This window comes from Pocillopora damicornis, chromosome 5 (assembly GCF_964200805.1).
Source record: "Pocillopora damicornis chromosome 5, jaPocDami1.2, whole genome shotgun sequence".
Taxonomy (NCBI): domain Eukaryota; kingdom Metazoa; phylum Cnidaria; class Anthozoa; order Scleractinia; family Pocilloporidae; genus Pocillopora; species Pocillopora damicornis.
The window spans coordinates 11,040,167-11,055,834 of NC_142674.1; the positions used below are offsets into that span (position 1 = coordinate 11,040,167).

General features: G+C 37.0%; 2 long non-coding RNA genes across 2 annotated transcripts; one reads left to right on the forward strand and one right to left on the reverse strand.

Moving 5' to 3' along the window:
• Positions 1-1,392: 1,392 nt before the first annotated feature.
• LOC149045198 (uncharacterized) lies at positions 1,393-4,105 on the reverse strand. Its single transcript, XR_016187104.1, has 2 exons — positions 3,584-4,105; positions 1,393-3,358 (listed from the first exon to the last, which is right to left on the reverse strand). It is a non-coding gene; the product is annotated as an uncharacterized LOC149045198 (long non-coding RNA).
• A 6,283-nt stretch (positions 4,106-10,388) lies between these two features.
• On the forward strand, positions 10,389-14,489 carry LOC149045199 (uncharacterized). Its single transcript, XR_016187105.1, has 2 exons — positions 10,389-10,508; positions 12,970-14,489. It is a non-coding gene; the product is annotated as an uncharacterized LOC149045199 (long non-coding RNA).
• The last annotated feature ends 1,179 nt before the right edge of the window (positions 14,490-15,668 follow it).

Below are 15,668 nucleotides of genomic sequence, written 5' to 3' on the forward strand. Positions count from 1 at the left end.
TGGACCATGTCACGTATTTAAAATCTTTTCACCGTTTAAACCATTTTATCTTGTTTTGGCTGGTTGGACCATGTTAACCAGTTGCATCATTTTGACTGGAGTGAAAAGTTCCGTTCTTAACCCGAGCCCTAACCCTAACCCGGGGTTAGGGTTAGGGTTAGGATAGCTCGCAGCTAGAGTTAGGGCTTGGGTAGGGTGGGATTATGATTAGGCTGAGGGTCACAATTTTTTCTGAAAACATCCAATTTTTTTTTGGTATTGTGTTTGGCTCTAAACTTTAACAACTACTTGAAAGTTTGCTTGAAATCAAAATATACCATTTTTTGCCAAAATAACTGCCAAAATGCGCAATTCGGGCCTTTTTATCAATTTACACTTGGTTTAAGCTTGGTTTTTGTGTTTTCCCACAGACTCTTAAACTATTTTGCTGAGAACATTTTTTGCAGCGTTTTTAAAACTGAAATAAGCTTATTTTTGCAAAAAAAACAAACGTGTTTTTCAGTCGAATTTAGTGTTTTTGTCAACTTTAGCGAAAAATTTTGCAAAAATCGTACGTTTCTGCCGTATTTTGGAGTTTTTAGACAGATTTCGTCGCGATCTTGTGAAAAACATGTAGTTTCAAGCTAGTTTTCAGTGTTTTGGCAGTTATCTTGGCAAAAAATGGGTAAGTCAGCGCAATTGTTTTTTTTTTGGTTTTTAAGGTTTTGTTTGCCCAAATTTTACTGAGAAAACTGTGTGTTAGCTTGTCTCCATTGCTTTTTCGCAGATTCTATCGCTGTTTTGCTGAAAACATAACGTTTCAGCTTGTTTGCATCGTTTTTGGTCGTGAAATAAGCTAATTTTTGCAAAAGGAAAAAAACCTGTTTTTCAGCCCAAATTGACATAAAGGATACAGAGGAACATTTGCTTATTGCCTTTTTTTTTTGTCCTTACTCATGAAGTTGATTTTGGCATTTCAAACAAAAACTCTGCTAGAGCATTAATTGAATGACATATCATGCACTTACTTTGAAGCAAGAACACTTTTTTTTTTAATTCAGAAAAATACCTTTTTATTTTTTTTTAAGGACTGCTGGATATAACCTGTACAACCAAGATGAATTTACATTCATTATTTGTCATAACTTACACTAAATTAGAAATTCAAGTATGAAATGAGGGTACTAGCCCTTTAATAGTGTTCAAAATTTCCATATGCAGGGGTACTTGTGGCTACTGGAGAAGAATCAGTCTTTAACCCTTCACCCCCCCCCCCAAGGGAGATAATAAGTACAGATATTCTCTTCCCTAGGGGCAACTAGCTCAAAAGTGAGTGATCTCAAGGGCCCTCCAAAAACGTTTTCTACAGCAATAACTAAGCTCTACAGAAGCACACTATGCAGACAAAAGGTGTAAGAGAATCAATGAATTCTTTAATTCTTGGTCCCTCCCAGGCCAACCTATTGTACAAATCTCATGACATCTGTTCCAGTTTCATCAGTCAATTTTTCAAGCTTCAAGCTTTTCCTGCAATTATGTACTTGTTCTTGAAGCTGAAAACTAACAAGGTTCCTGTAAATTAAGTTTACATAACAACCTAACAATTTGTGAAAATCACACAAATCCCAAGCTATATCCAGAATTATGCTCTTAATAAAATAAACTTTTAAAGCAAATTGGGATTTTGCTCTAGTTCTTTTTATTTTTTTGTTACTTTTTAAATACATTTGTATAAATAATGCTCCCCTAACTCTCCCCAAAACTTTTAGAACAGATGCAAACTCTTAAGAATGATCAAGCTTTACCTTATTATTAAAAATTTTTACATCTTAGACTACCAAGTTATCACAGAGGTTTTTTTTCGGTACTTTGACCTGTTTAACACCTAAAAAGAAGAACACATACATAACACACACACAATCAGCCAGGTCAAAATGTGCTGCAGCCAACAATTTGGCCACCTACAATGAAATAGCTGCCAATTTCACACATGTCAGACTTCTATTCAGGACACGATTTGGCCTCTGCTGCCTATTACTATTGCCAGCTTGCCTGCCACTCAAAATTTCAACTGAGATTGTACATACATACATGTGGGATTAGGTTACACGAGCGAACCTGCACTATTGAAAGAGGTCAATGAATTATAACTCAAAGAAACATTGATAAATAAAATAAATCAATAGAAATGACAAAAATTAAACTAACAGCAGACAGCTCTTTTTTGGCCTTCGGGGCCTGATCAGTGCAGTGATCTTCAACTAAGTGCTTAATTTGGACATAAAACCAAAACTTGTTATGGTTAAATATTATTATTTTTCTTTCAATATTCCCATTCCAGCTGATGTATATTATTTGAATAACAAATCTTATTAGCATGTTAAAATCACCTGAGGACAAGGCATACACTTTGTGCCAAAATTGCTTTGCATCAAGTACGTTATCTAGTACATCATTACCATCTTCAGGTATTTCTAATTTACTCTTGAAAATCACACAAATCATAAGCTATATACAGCATACAATTGGCAGCAAATTATTAAAAAGGAATGCAGTAATCTTTAATAATAAGAGTAGCTAAATAACAAATAGCCTAGTCAAAATGTGCCGGTAACCAGGGATTTGGCTTTCCACACAGAACATTTGTTAGGCGTCTAGTCTGGACAAAGTTTGGTCTCTACCTTCTGTTACTATAGCCAGCTTGCCTACTTCTAAAAAACGTTTTGACTAAGCTGAAAAAAATGTTTGAGAGAAAAATGGCCACAACAAGCCCACTTACTGCAAAATAAGAAACATAAAAGTAACACTTCAAATTAATACAGAATATAAGCCTTGCAGGATTTGGCTCTCAATAAAATTAGTTAAAATAGCCGATCTTGAGTTTAACTACTCACTCAAAATGGGCTGACAGCCTGCAATTTGGCCACCTACAATGAAGTATCTTCCACTGACTTCACACCTTTCAGACTGCTTTTCAGGATGAGGTTTAGCCTCTGCTGCCTATAATTACAACAGCCAGCTTGACTACTACTAAAGAACATTTTGACTGGGCTGTGCAAGTCTTACTAGCATATAAAAAGCACCTTCAGGTAGATTACAGCAAAGCAGACTTTGTACCAAAACACTTTGCATTAAGTACATCATTACCCTCTACAGGTATTTCTAGTTTACATGTGAAAATCCCACAAATCTCAAGGTATATTACATCATACATGTTGACAAAGCAATCAGGGGTACATTTTTCATAATAGGATGCAATGGTCTTCAGTATCAAGATTATTTGGTACCTAAATAGTAAAACGTTCGAGAGAAGAAATAATCATAAACATTTTTTCTTTCTCATCAGCATCGACTTCCAAAAGTAATGGATAATGACCACCTAAAACAAAGAAGAAATAAATCAAATTTGTGATTTCACAGGGCTTCAATACGAAACAACTATACATATCTTTTATTTCCTACCACTTACAAGTGGCAGGAATGGCTGAAATGGCCTTCACGTGAACACAACAGAATCCTATGCGTGTATAACCATGTAGAACTATTTATTCGGTATCGAAATTACATCCCAAATGTCATGATATTTGACTGAAACTCAGCTTACCCATCTTTCGTTTAGACTTCGAAACTTGCTGCTTTTTACCACCGTTTCAATGTTTTCTTGTTGTTCAAAAGGTGATAGGGCCATTGCAGACCGTGATTTTTTTTTTTTACTTGAGAACCAGATCACAACACCCAAGCCTTTTCACGCTAAATATTAAACTACTGAGATTTCCTTCGCCGCCGTAAGCCGCCATTTTATCTTTCCCTGAATACTAGTTCCCAAGCTTCGAGCCCGAAGGTCTCAGACATGCACTGAAATTATGATATTCGTTATTTCAGGGCCAATTTAGAAATAACGATAATCGTTATTTTGGTGTCGAGATCATGCTGGTCACAACTGAACGCACATTTACCCCTTTCCTCCGCCATCTTGAATGTTGTAAGACAGTGGAACCGAGTCCTTCTCTTTATTTAACACGTGTAAAGAGCATTGGTAAAGAGTGCCACGAAATTACTATATCCATAAATTTGGTGCCAATTTAGAAATAACGATAATCGTAATTTCGGTCTCGAGATCATGTTGTTTTATTAATGGTCCATTTTACAGTTGTGTACTTAGTTGCCAAGCCTTTGATTTGGAGTGAGGCTGAAGGTGACCTTGTTGTGATAGAGACCAATATCTAGTTAGCATGATAACAAAGTAATTTGCATTTGAAAAGCAGCAAGGTTGGTATCATAACAAGGTCAACCTTAGCCTCACTCCTGTTCAAAGGCTTGGCAACCAAGCATACAACTGTATAATGGACTATTCTTTAAGGATAAACCAAAACGGTTGTTTGTTATTTAAAAGAGCGTTTACATTCAGTTTCTCAACTAAAGCTCTTTGATTATTGCTCCATAATGGTAGAGAAGAATTCGAAAGGGAAGAAGCGAAAATGGGAACCAGTAGAATTGGACGATCCTTCGTTCTTTGCGGGCGAAATGGATGGATTTGTGTCCCTTGAAGTCATGGAAGATTATCATCCAGAAGAGCTAGCAGGAATTAGTGCAGGTGGACCAGCTCAAAAGAAGAAAATAAAAGAACGGCCGCTGCAGGAGGTGAATTGCTTAAAGTGCTTCAAAACGTACCGCATAGTTAAATTTAGAAGATACAAATGTAAGATTCACTTCAAGCACGTGGTGAAATTAAAAATTATCTTTTTAAATTTTTTTTGTTTATTTATTTTTTGTTATAACTCATCTTTAATTATAAATGTTGAGCGTTGTCCAATACATCCAAATTGGGTTGAGTTGTTTACAAATCGACCCACCAGAAGTTAATAAGTGGTTAAGTCATCTTGTGATACTGGAAATCTGAATAAACCGTGCCTCTTAAGGTGGAAATGTCTTACCACAAGTCGATTTTCAAGACGCTTAATAATAATCCTTAACCTGACCCAAATGGAATGACTTGTCTCCTGAGTCAGATTGGGTGTATATATTGGACGTGAGAATCAAAACTAAGATAACTGCCAGTCATACCTTAAACGAGAAAAGAAACAAACAAACAAAAAGAAAAAAAAAACAACAACAACAACACTCACCACAAGAACTACATGGAAATACGGGAATTGATTGAAATCATTTTGAGAGCAGTTTGTCCTAATTTTTTTTAAGACAGCAGACTGCATTGTCCCAAGGGCTCATGCATTTTTTCAGTCTTTACCCATACATGCACAATTATGTATATCTAAGAATAGAAGCTTCTTTTTGGTTTTCTCTAGAAGTTTGGCTCACGGGAAAAAAAAAAAAAAAGCTACATAGTATTGTCTTTTGATTTAAATCTTCAGGATAATCTGGAACAAACAGTTCCCACACCATCCACACAACTTGAAAAAAGCACAAAGAATGACCAACAGACAAAGGGAAAAAAGAAGAGGAAAAAGAAAAACGAGGCCCAAAGTAAAGCCCAGTCAGAAGAGCAAAACAGAGTAGAAATGGTCACTGACAATAGACTGGTGGAAGATCCTCCAGGTAAGATTTAATTTTAGGAATTATGGATGGGAAATGCACAAAACAAAGTACAATTTTACTCCAATGATTGTCCTTGGATTTTATTATCAAGAAGAGAATCAAACACATTTTGTGTAGATAATGTTATCTTGGAAAAGATATGATTTTCTATAGATAATGGTAATTGAACTAAGTGGAGTGCAATTTCTGCTGAAATCATATGCATGATTTCAAACTCAAACGAGTGCACAGTGTGAGTTCGATTTGAAATCACAAGTATGATTTCAGACCAAAATTGCATGACACGAGGTTCAATTACCACTTTATTACATCCATTTTGAAATCACAGGACTTGGTAAGTTCAAATATTTTATTGATGCAGTACTGAGCTGGTCTGAAATGAAATTCATCCATTTTTTGGGGGGAAAAAGTAAGAGTTTTGGAAACAAAAGTTGCAAAATTTGCCATGTGATACTCTTTGTCTTTCATTTTCCTGCAATTTGACTGGTTACTTTAAACAAGCCTTGAAATCTGATTGGTTGTCTTGTCTTTAGTGTAGCCTCCTCATTAACTGGAAAGAAGATGCAATTTAAGGCAAAAAATGGTTCAATTTGTGAGTAAATCGCATCAACTAGAGCCAATCTCATTACAGGGACCACCAGTGATTTCAAAATGGGAGTAATAAATAATGTAATTTTACTGGTAAGTTTTTTATTACTGTATTATTATTTATTAATAAAGTATTTATTAATTTAGATTATAAAACCTTTACAAACATATTTCATATCTATACATATAGATTATAAAACCTTTACAAACATATTTCATATCTATACAGGTAAAAATTACCCATTTGGTTCAACTGTAATAAAACGATATTTCTCACTAACACTATGAGTTTAAGATGCAATCATATTTTATAGCTAAATCATTTATTTTGATTGAACTAAACTTTAGAGCCCATGGTAGATATGAGTGCTTGGGAAGTCCTTGGTGTTCCCAAAGAAGTTCAGAGAGGACTCAGTGAACAAAGTTTTACTACACCAACCCCCATACAGACTTTTTCCCTTCCACCTGCAATATTCCACCGCAGGGACATCATTGGTGCAGCAGAAATAGTGAGTTGAATCAGAGCAGTTAGATTGGTGGAGGTCTCTTTTTTTTATGTGTATTGTTTGTGTACTTGGTTTCACAACTATTTTGAAGATTCCTTTTTTTTTTTTTGGAAAGTGAGAGAGAGAGAGGAAAAAAATAATTTTTCAACATGTACACGTGTCTACTATGATGTACACCTAGCTCATTTATGTGTAACAAGACTTTCGCACACATTATAGCAAACAGTTTCTGATTCTTTAGAGCTGGTCTTTGACCTGAATTAATGTCTAAGTACTAAGTGATTGTTGAATAATTATAAATATGACTTTTGTAAAAGCACTCTTGAGGAGAGCCATTGAGCTGAAAGTATGTGTATGATGTACCTCTTGAGAGAGGGCTCTGACTGACTGACTGACTGATGGTTAAATTTTACTCTCTTATGAACTAATGTAATAGCTCTTCCTTCTTTATGTAGGCATTCTATATCTTCCTATAGTTGGTTGATGGAACATTATTTATACAAAAATGTGTATTACATTAAGATTGTCAAGATAAGTCCCTTCAAGTTCTAAGTTTCATAGTTCTCATATCATTTGTTGGATAATGCCTTGAAATTGTCTGTTGAAGTTATGATAAAATCACTTGGGAGAAGTTTAGCTTCCAGGAATGGCTGGTTTTTGAGGAGGTTATTATTTAAGGGTATTAATTAAAACAATTTTATGTATTTACTAGGGTTCAGGGGTAAAACACTAGCCTTTGGGATTCCAATTCTCACCCACATCCTTGGCCACAAGTCCAGTCAAGAAGCAGGTGAAACTACAGAAAATACTACCAAAAATAATGCTACAGAAGCCAGAAACTGGTAATGGAACATCCAAGCTCAAGAAACCACTCCTGGCGTTGATAATGACACCAACCAGAAAATTGGTTATACAAATAAAGAATCATCTTAAACAGGCTGCAAAACACACATCTTTAGAGGTAACATCATGTACTTAAATTGACAATTTGGAAGTCACCTCCACAGTTAGTTTCTGTTTTCCCATTGTTAGAAACTCAATTATTTCTTTATTTTTATTGGCCCAAGTCAATTTTGTTTCCTGAGCCTTCAATACTCCTCTTTTCAGTGGAGCAGAATGCAAACCTATCTCTTGTTTGGAAAGCATTTTTTAATTTTTGGGGGGAAACATGAATTTGCAGCCACAATAGGCTTTAAAGCAATTTAAATAATGATGAGTTAGAGCTGAAAACATTGTTATTCCCTCAAACATAAACTCTATTGTTTTTTGGTACCATATTCTGGACTGAAATATTTATTTTATCTTCGCCCCTTCACCAGCAAAGTATATAAAAACCCTTTTGTTCAGAGAATTACAATCCTAGCCCCTATGATGTACCATTTACCCCCTACCCTCCCCTCCCTTGCCACCCCTTCTAGTCCTGTTTCAACTTTATCTTTTATTGGAGAAACACCCACCAAACAAAGTACCTCAAAATCATTTGAATCAGTAAACAATTCCTTTTTTTCAAGATTGTTGCTGTGGTTGGAGGAATGGCACCTCAAAAACAGCAGAGGCTTTTAAACAAGTATCCTGAGATAATAGTAGCCACCCCGGGAAGACTGTGGGATTTGATTTCCGAGGTAAGTACCTCATGTATCATAAGTTGTACTGATTCACTTTCTTTTAGAGATTTGAAACAGTCGACACACACTTGTACATGTAGGTATGTTTCCCATGAGATCGGTTGTCCTGTGAAGTTTTCAGCATGAATTTGGATTTCCAATGTCGTGTAAGTTTTTCCGTTCGTAAAACAACGTCAAAAATGATAAGTACAGCTGTAAGCATTTTCTACTGCTCTGTAAACATCAGTGCCGGGCGTTTTTTTTGAAAACGGTGAAATTGGAGTGTAGCCTCTTTCTATCAAATGGATGATTCTAGAGATATCTTCTGGCGGCGTTTAATTTTAGGGTTAAGAGCATGCCGTTTGGAGCACTTGAGATATTTTGTGATTGACGAGGCAGACCGAATGGTCGAGCAAGGCCACTTTCAAGAATTATCTTCTATATTGGAGCTCATTCAAAGAAAGAGGTAAATTGGACTTCAATTTCCATCGGAGCTTCAATTTCTTTCAGCCTTCTCTTTCTGAAATTAATGGTTTTCATGACTGTCAACTTGTAAACTGAGGTAAATGACTCTCTTTTTATCAAATTTTAACTTTAACGTTTCCTTTTCGCAGTGATTATGATGAAGATGAGGGAACTGCAAAGCGAAGACATTTACAGAAGTTTATTTTCTCTGCAACTTTAACTCTTCCAAAGTCGTTTAAGAGGAAAGGAAAGTAAAAGAAGATCACAAGCGAAGAAGGCTTTGGTAAATCACGGCATATTTGACTCAGAGTAATAGAAGCTAGAGATAGTATCAACGTATTTTATCAGCTATTACTAAGGAATGAAATGTTTTAAATAATCCATCATTTAAAACCCGAAAATTTGCTGCTTTATGAAGTGTGTCGAAGCTTGTATTGTGTTGTTTTGCTTTTGTCTTTGTTATCTAACATTCTAGTTAAACACGATTAAGTTGATCGGCTTGTGTTCTTCCGTTAACAGGAATACTCTTTGTATTTTACGTTTTTAATGTCACCGATGGACAAAGTTGGGCAGCTGAAGAACAGTTGTAAAATTATCGATGTCACCAACAAGAGAGGAACCGTAGACAGAAGCAAAGATCTCATGTGTAATTGAAGAGAATGTTTGTAATAGTTGAGCTGACAAGGAAGAGAAACACTTCAAGATCCAGGATACAATTTTTATTACTTTTTATTGTTGGTTTGAGCCAAATGCATCGACACGTACACCGCACTGTCTAGGAACATGATCCATGGAGGTGTACCAAGTGAAATCGAAGGAGAACTACAAAACATACAGAGAGTATAGTTTACGAACTAACCGACCAATGGAATTTACTTTATTTATAGACTATAACTGGGTCGCCTTGACTGATTAAAACCCGCCCCTCTCCTCCCTCGGAGAATATTTAAAGCTAGATAGGAAGTACACCAGCAAATGAAATTTTTTCTGATTTTTTTCTTGCCTGTTAGATTTAAGCAAAGTGCGAGTGGCTTACTTCTGGCTACAGGTGTGGCTGCGAGAGGTTTAGACATACCAGCTGTTGAGCATGTAATTCACTATCAAGTCCCGAAGGACCCTGATGTAAGTACGTGTAAGTATGTGTGTAAGGTTGGTTAGCTTATGTCGGTGGTAAGCTTGTGCCTTAGGCGGGAACGGGAGTGATTGCTTTTTGGCGGCAGTGCTTTCATTCTCCGCAAAACTCTACCCTGACCAAAGGCTTCGGAAGTCACGCTGCTTCAACCAACCATGCGCGTTGACCAAGGTGTGGGCTACAAGTCTCAACTGTAAGAGAAGCTCAGCCAGAAACCTCTAAATTTATTTTATTGCATTTATTTACTTATAACTAAATCTTCATTTTCTAAATCTTTGTTTTGTTTCCGATTTGAGTTAATGTGTGAGGTTCACCTACCGAAATCAAAATGTAATTCATTTAAGTTAATGAGTTTTGATTTAGGAAAAAAAATTGACTCTGTTCTCCAAATGCAGTTTATATGAGAGGAGCAGCTTGTCATTGTTTATCGTCCTCAGTTGTATCTCATTTAATAATGACCTGTTGTGTAATGATCTAACCACAATGTAAGTATTAACTTTAGCGCAACCATCTCATGTGATCCTGCGTTCCTAAATTCTTTCTCTGTGTTCGTTAACAGCTTTACATTCACCGCAATGGACGGACAGCTAGAGTAAGCAGGGAAGGTCTGAGTGTCGTTCTTGTTGGCTCCAGAGGAAGTGGGATCATACAAGAAAATTATGAAGACGCTTAATGGAGGTAATGTGTCTTTATTATGTCCAAAGTATCTCTTTAACAGTTAAACTCTAAGAAGTTATTTGCAAATCCCCCTTTAAGGTAAAGTATAGCGTTTATACAGACCCATGTGGCACATGGGGGCGGTGCTTAACTCCAGTTTCCTTTAGCATGAAGCGGCTAGGAGTATTGCTACTCCCCCTGGATGGGATGCCAGTCCATTGCAGGGTTACCCCCAGCATATTTGCTGGTACCCATTTGTACACCTGGGTGAAGAGAAGCTCTGTTAGAGTAAAGTGTCTTGCCTAAGAACACAACACAATGACCCCGGCCAGGGTTCAAACCCGGACCACTCGATCCGGGGTCGAGCGCACTAACCATGAGGCCACCTTTAAGGTGCCATAGTCTAAATCTCCTTTTTAGTTAGATAAAACTTTATGCCTCAACGTTAGTATGCATATTCTACATGCATACTGTTCTCTATCATACCTCTAACCTTGTTAATTTTCTTCGGCCTTCAAAACTGGCTTTCACGGCAAGTTCGAACTACCCGCGTTCTCCATCTTTTTAGGTGCGCAAGGCATTTTGGGTTGATGACGTGTAATGGTTACTCCGTACTTTCGTAGTTGGGGTTATCCAAGGGTTTTCCCTAGCAAAATGGCTAATTGCGAAGCGTTCGAGTGCTCTAGTCCGGTAAAAACCAAGCAGGATCCCCTGCAAAAATATCACATTTATTGACGTGCATGATTCATGCCATTGAAAGGACGTTTCTTCCAAAAGATTTGCGTGTGCGTTCGGAGCATTTCGAGAACCATTGCTTTCATAGATCATTTCTAATGCAAGTACGGATAGCTTTGAACAGGTTTTTATTAATTTCCGGAGTGAAAATTTTAGGATTATTTGGCTTAAAGATCCTTTAAATAAGACTATGAATCGCAAATGGCATCTCTTCCGATTAATAGTCTGAAAGCGTCTTCTATCACGATTAATAGTCGTGGTAAGTACGACTATTAATCGCGTACGAACTCCTTAATAATCGTGTTTGACCGGCTTTTAGACTTACTAGTCGTACATCGCACGGTTAACAATCGCATCTGACAGCAAATGTCCTTATTTATCGCAAGGAAACGTACTCTTCTCCGAAGAAAGTTCAAGCTCAACTTTTTTTGAACGGCCACCATTACGACCAAAAATTCAGAATTTAGTATTTCTTCGCACATGGCTTTTTAGGCAATAAATGTCACATATTTGAAGTTTTCTCGGGTTTAAGTTCTAAGTGAACTTCATTTCTGTTCAAAAAGTGTGTTTACCAACTACATTTCCTTTGTTTTTCGTTCTTCTACGAAGTACAGAGCGGGCTTACGGTGTCGTAAAAGACGCGACTAGCATTTCTTTTCAACGATAATACACAAATACGTTAATTTCCGACAGGGTTCGATTAAATTGAATTTTTGCTGGGAAAAAATACAAAAAACCAGCCAAATAAGTCAAGCTACGTCAAATACTTCCCTAATAACAGCTTCTTGGGAAGCTGAACGTCGGTTTACGAGCAAGTGACAGATGAAAACGGTGGCGGTGAAGAGTGCCAAAGATGGAATATGATAAAATTCTTTCACGCTTGGATAACTTGCATCCACTTGCACAAGTAGTCTTGGATATGCGGAATTGGAAATTTCCAGGCTTTATCCATTTAAAGAAAAAAGAAAGCAATGTGTCACTGATATCCTTTTTCCTTTTTTTATTTTTGTTTGGAGATACGTAATCCAAACAAAAAAATGCGTTGTATTTAGATGAGCGAAACAGAAGGAGAAATATTTGAGTCGCGGCTAAATTTCTCCACGCTGCTAGACTCTTTCCAAAACTAGTGTGTTTGCGAAGTGGGTTCTTCAGGGGCAATAGGGAGAATAATCTATCGGAATGGAAAAACCATTTTCGATTTTTGTTGCTGAATAGTTTTCTAGAGTTTACAATGTCACGTCGATTCGGTAAGATGCAGGCGGTGTACGCACTCCGATTGCGTTGCATTGTGGTAGCTTCATTTCCAATATGGTGGTGAAAGCAGCAAAAATCGGCAGATTTTGACTGAACATTCCGTAAAAGTTAGGCCGTTCATTTTTCCTTTCACTATAGATAAATGTAATTTGATTTATTTTGAATTTGCAAAAATATTTTTTTGTACGTATTTGTCCCGTATTCTACGGTTCCCAAGGACAAACGCAGTCACTATTTTTCAGTAAGTAATTTGAGACCGGTTTTCGAGAAGGTCAAGTTTGATGTACGTCTTAGTTTGGAGCCTTTAAAAGATTTGGATGGCCGCTTTGATTCTACTTCAACGGCTCTGACCAGACGCTCTCAAAAGGTACATGTGTTTCTCGCTTTTTAAGTGATAGTGTTTGAGACCGATTATGGCTAAGAGCAGGACTATTGTTGCGTCACACAGCGTTACTATCGTATACTCAATTGTGTTGTAAATCTACTTTCCTAGGTAAAAGGAAATTCACTAATGGCGAGTGATGTATGGTAAATCTACTTACTTGATCACTGAATGAAGGACAGATGAATTAGAGCAATGAAAGGACTCACTTGCCTATAAATAACAGTCTACAATGCACACGGCAACACGCCGGATAACCGGAAATCAGGTTGTCGATGGTTAAGAGGTGTTGATAGGCTTGTGCGAGTCCTGCCATTCGCTTGCACTTTTAAATCTGCTAACCTGAAAGCTTAGCTGTTATAAGGATATTATTTAAGGACTATTGTTTGCGATGTGATAATAAAGATTACTTTTAAGGTGTCATTTATCCATCTGTATGTTCTTGGTCATCTTGAGGTTTGGCACAGCCGGATGAGATTGTGTTACCAAAGGTAACATTTTCATTTGCGCGCGCTATTTTTTTCGTTCTCAGTTATATTGTCCCTTTCGCATAAAGTAACTCCAAAGATATGTTTCTCAAAACCTTATTCTCGTATTCTTTATTCTTTAAGCATACTTGAAACTCTGTAAGTTTTTGTTAAACGTTGAGCGCGAGCGTGACGAATTTGGTCCTAGGAGGCGTAAGGCTTCTCCTTTCGCGAATCCCGTATTTATGCCTTTAAGTGTATGACATGGAAAGTAGTTCGTGTATTAGACGGTCGCTGTATTTTTTTTTTTTTCAATTATGAAAATTACAAACAGGAACTCAAAAGATCAAGAGCTTCCCCTCCCAAATTATCCATTTAGGGTGAGATTTAGAGTAACTCTCTAATCTGTAAAAGTTGTTTCCAAAGGGCTGTGTGGGGAAAATCCATCCGTGGGGGCGGGAGTGGGATGGATATTTTTTTGGAATTACGAAATCTATGTTACAAATGCTATATTACAATGCTTAATTAGGAAAGTTCTTCATTTCACTGTCAATTGTTTTAGCGTCCAATAAATATTCCGTTTATTATTTTTAAGTGCTCTTCTTCATGATGACGTCAGGGCTTGTCTATGAGGGGGACAGAATTGTCTAGAACAATAGTAATTCGTTTAAAACTCGCTCTGGTAAGAAAAGTTTGAACTCAAATGGCCTGGGACTCAAATATGAGATGCACTAATGTTTAATAAGCAATATTTATTGCACTTGATGGCTGTCACCGCTTTTCTTTGGTCTAAAAAACGAATTTTATCTCAATTTTTTTTTGTGTTGTTGCTGTTTTGTCCCCCTCCCGCAACCATGATTCTTTGCGTTTAAACAATAGATTGTTTTGATGTGACGTCATTATGAATAAGGGCAATTCAGACCTCGTTTTGTTTTGTTCGCTATGGCGGTCGAAAATTTTAACTACTTTTGTAGTTCTTGACACATGTCATTGTTTGTATAATCTCGTCTCGTTATATGCGCGTAAGTAATATATAATGGTCTAATTACTGTATGTATTAATGCATATAATTTAAGGTAGTTCGGGACTTAGAGAAAAGTTTTGGAACCTTACATAAACAAAGATCGATATAAGTGAAGTTCAGAAATAAATGAAATAAAAATGGGGGTCACCGCGCTCGTTTCAAAATAAGAGGGGGTAAACTTCAGCAATCTTCCGTATGTTCGGCGTGGTTTCTTTCAAGCCTCATGAGAAGGGAAGTCCCTTTTTCCACATGGGCAATAAAGATGTTGAAGATGAAATACCCGTTTTATTAATCCACGCTAAGACAGATCTTCAAGTGGCTTCGACGCCAAATTGAAAAGTGCCGGTACTCAATTCTTTCTGAGTTAGAAAACTGGCTCCATTTACAATTCGCAAACCATACGTCACATATGCATAATATAACTTTGATTTCAATTTAATAGCGTTGACGTCGACCTTATATGGCGCTAGTAAATACGTAAAGTGAATATTTTTAGTCTTGAAAAAGTCACTGTCGTTACATTTCTTCGCAGCGGTTTCAACGGTTACCTGAATGGCATGAATTTTGTTGCATTTATCAAAGATGACCAAGTCAAAGGCGTTGGTATTAGGACAATGGACTATCATTGCACTATATTTATCTCTAATTATCTGTTCTATCGATTTTCTCGTATCTGTTTTGCTTTGATGTCCACACAAATTTAAGTAGGAGCTAGCAGCAGTGGAACTACATGCCTCTTCCTTGAAGGAATACTAATTTTTCACACATTCCTTGAGATTGCTAAATATCAGCTTCTCCCAATATTTGCCAACTAAGTTGCCAGGTCTCCCTGCAGATAGGCCTTTTATGGTATCCACCTGATGAAGAGATGGAGCCTCATTATACTTTATGCTTTGGGGCGTGACACGCTGAATGAATGGTGAATGAAGCCATAATTATTTCATTTTGTCTCCACTACACAACAAATAACACAGTAGTGTACACCAAATAAGTTTATTCAGGGAAGCCTGCCGAGAACCAACCCGAGGCATATGTAGCCCGGGGAATGCATACATACATATCTTCGCAACTGATATACCATATACAATCCTGATATACAGTCAATTCCTTAGACATTAAAAAAAAGGTATACATTACTAACATGCAAACTTCACCAAGTCTGGATTAACAGAGATGGGCAACCGCTTACAAGGACATAACTACGGTTATACAGAGGCCAGAAAAAACCTGCCAGAAAAAACCCCTTTGGGGAAAAACATGACAGGAAATCTGGGTAGGAACCATGGCCCAAACTCAGAGCAGTTGGCAGCCCATCCTAC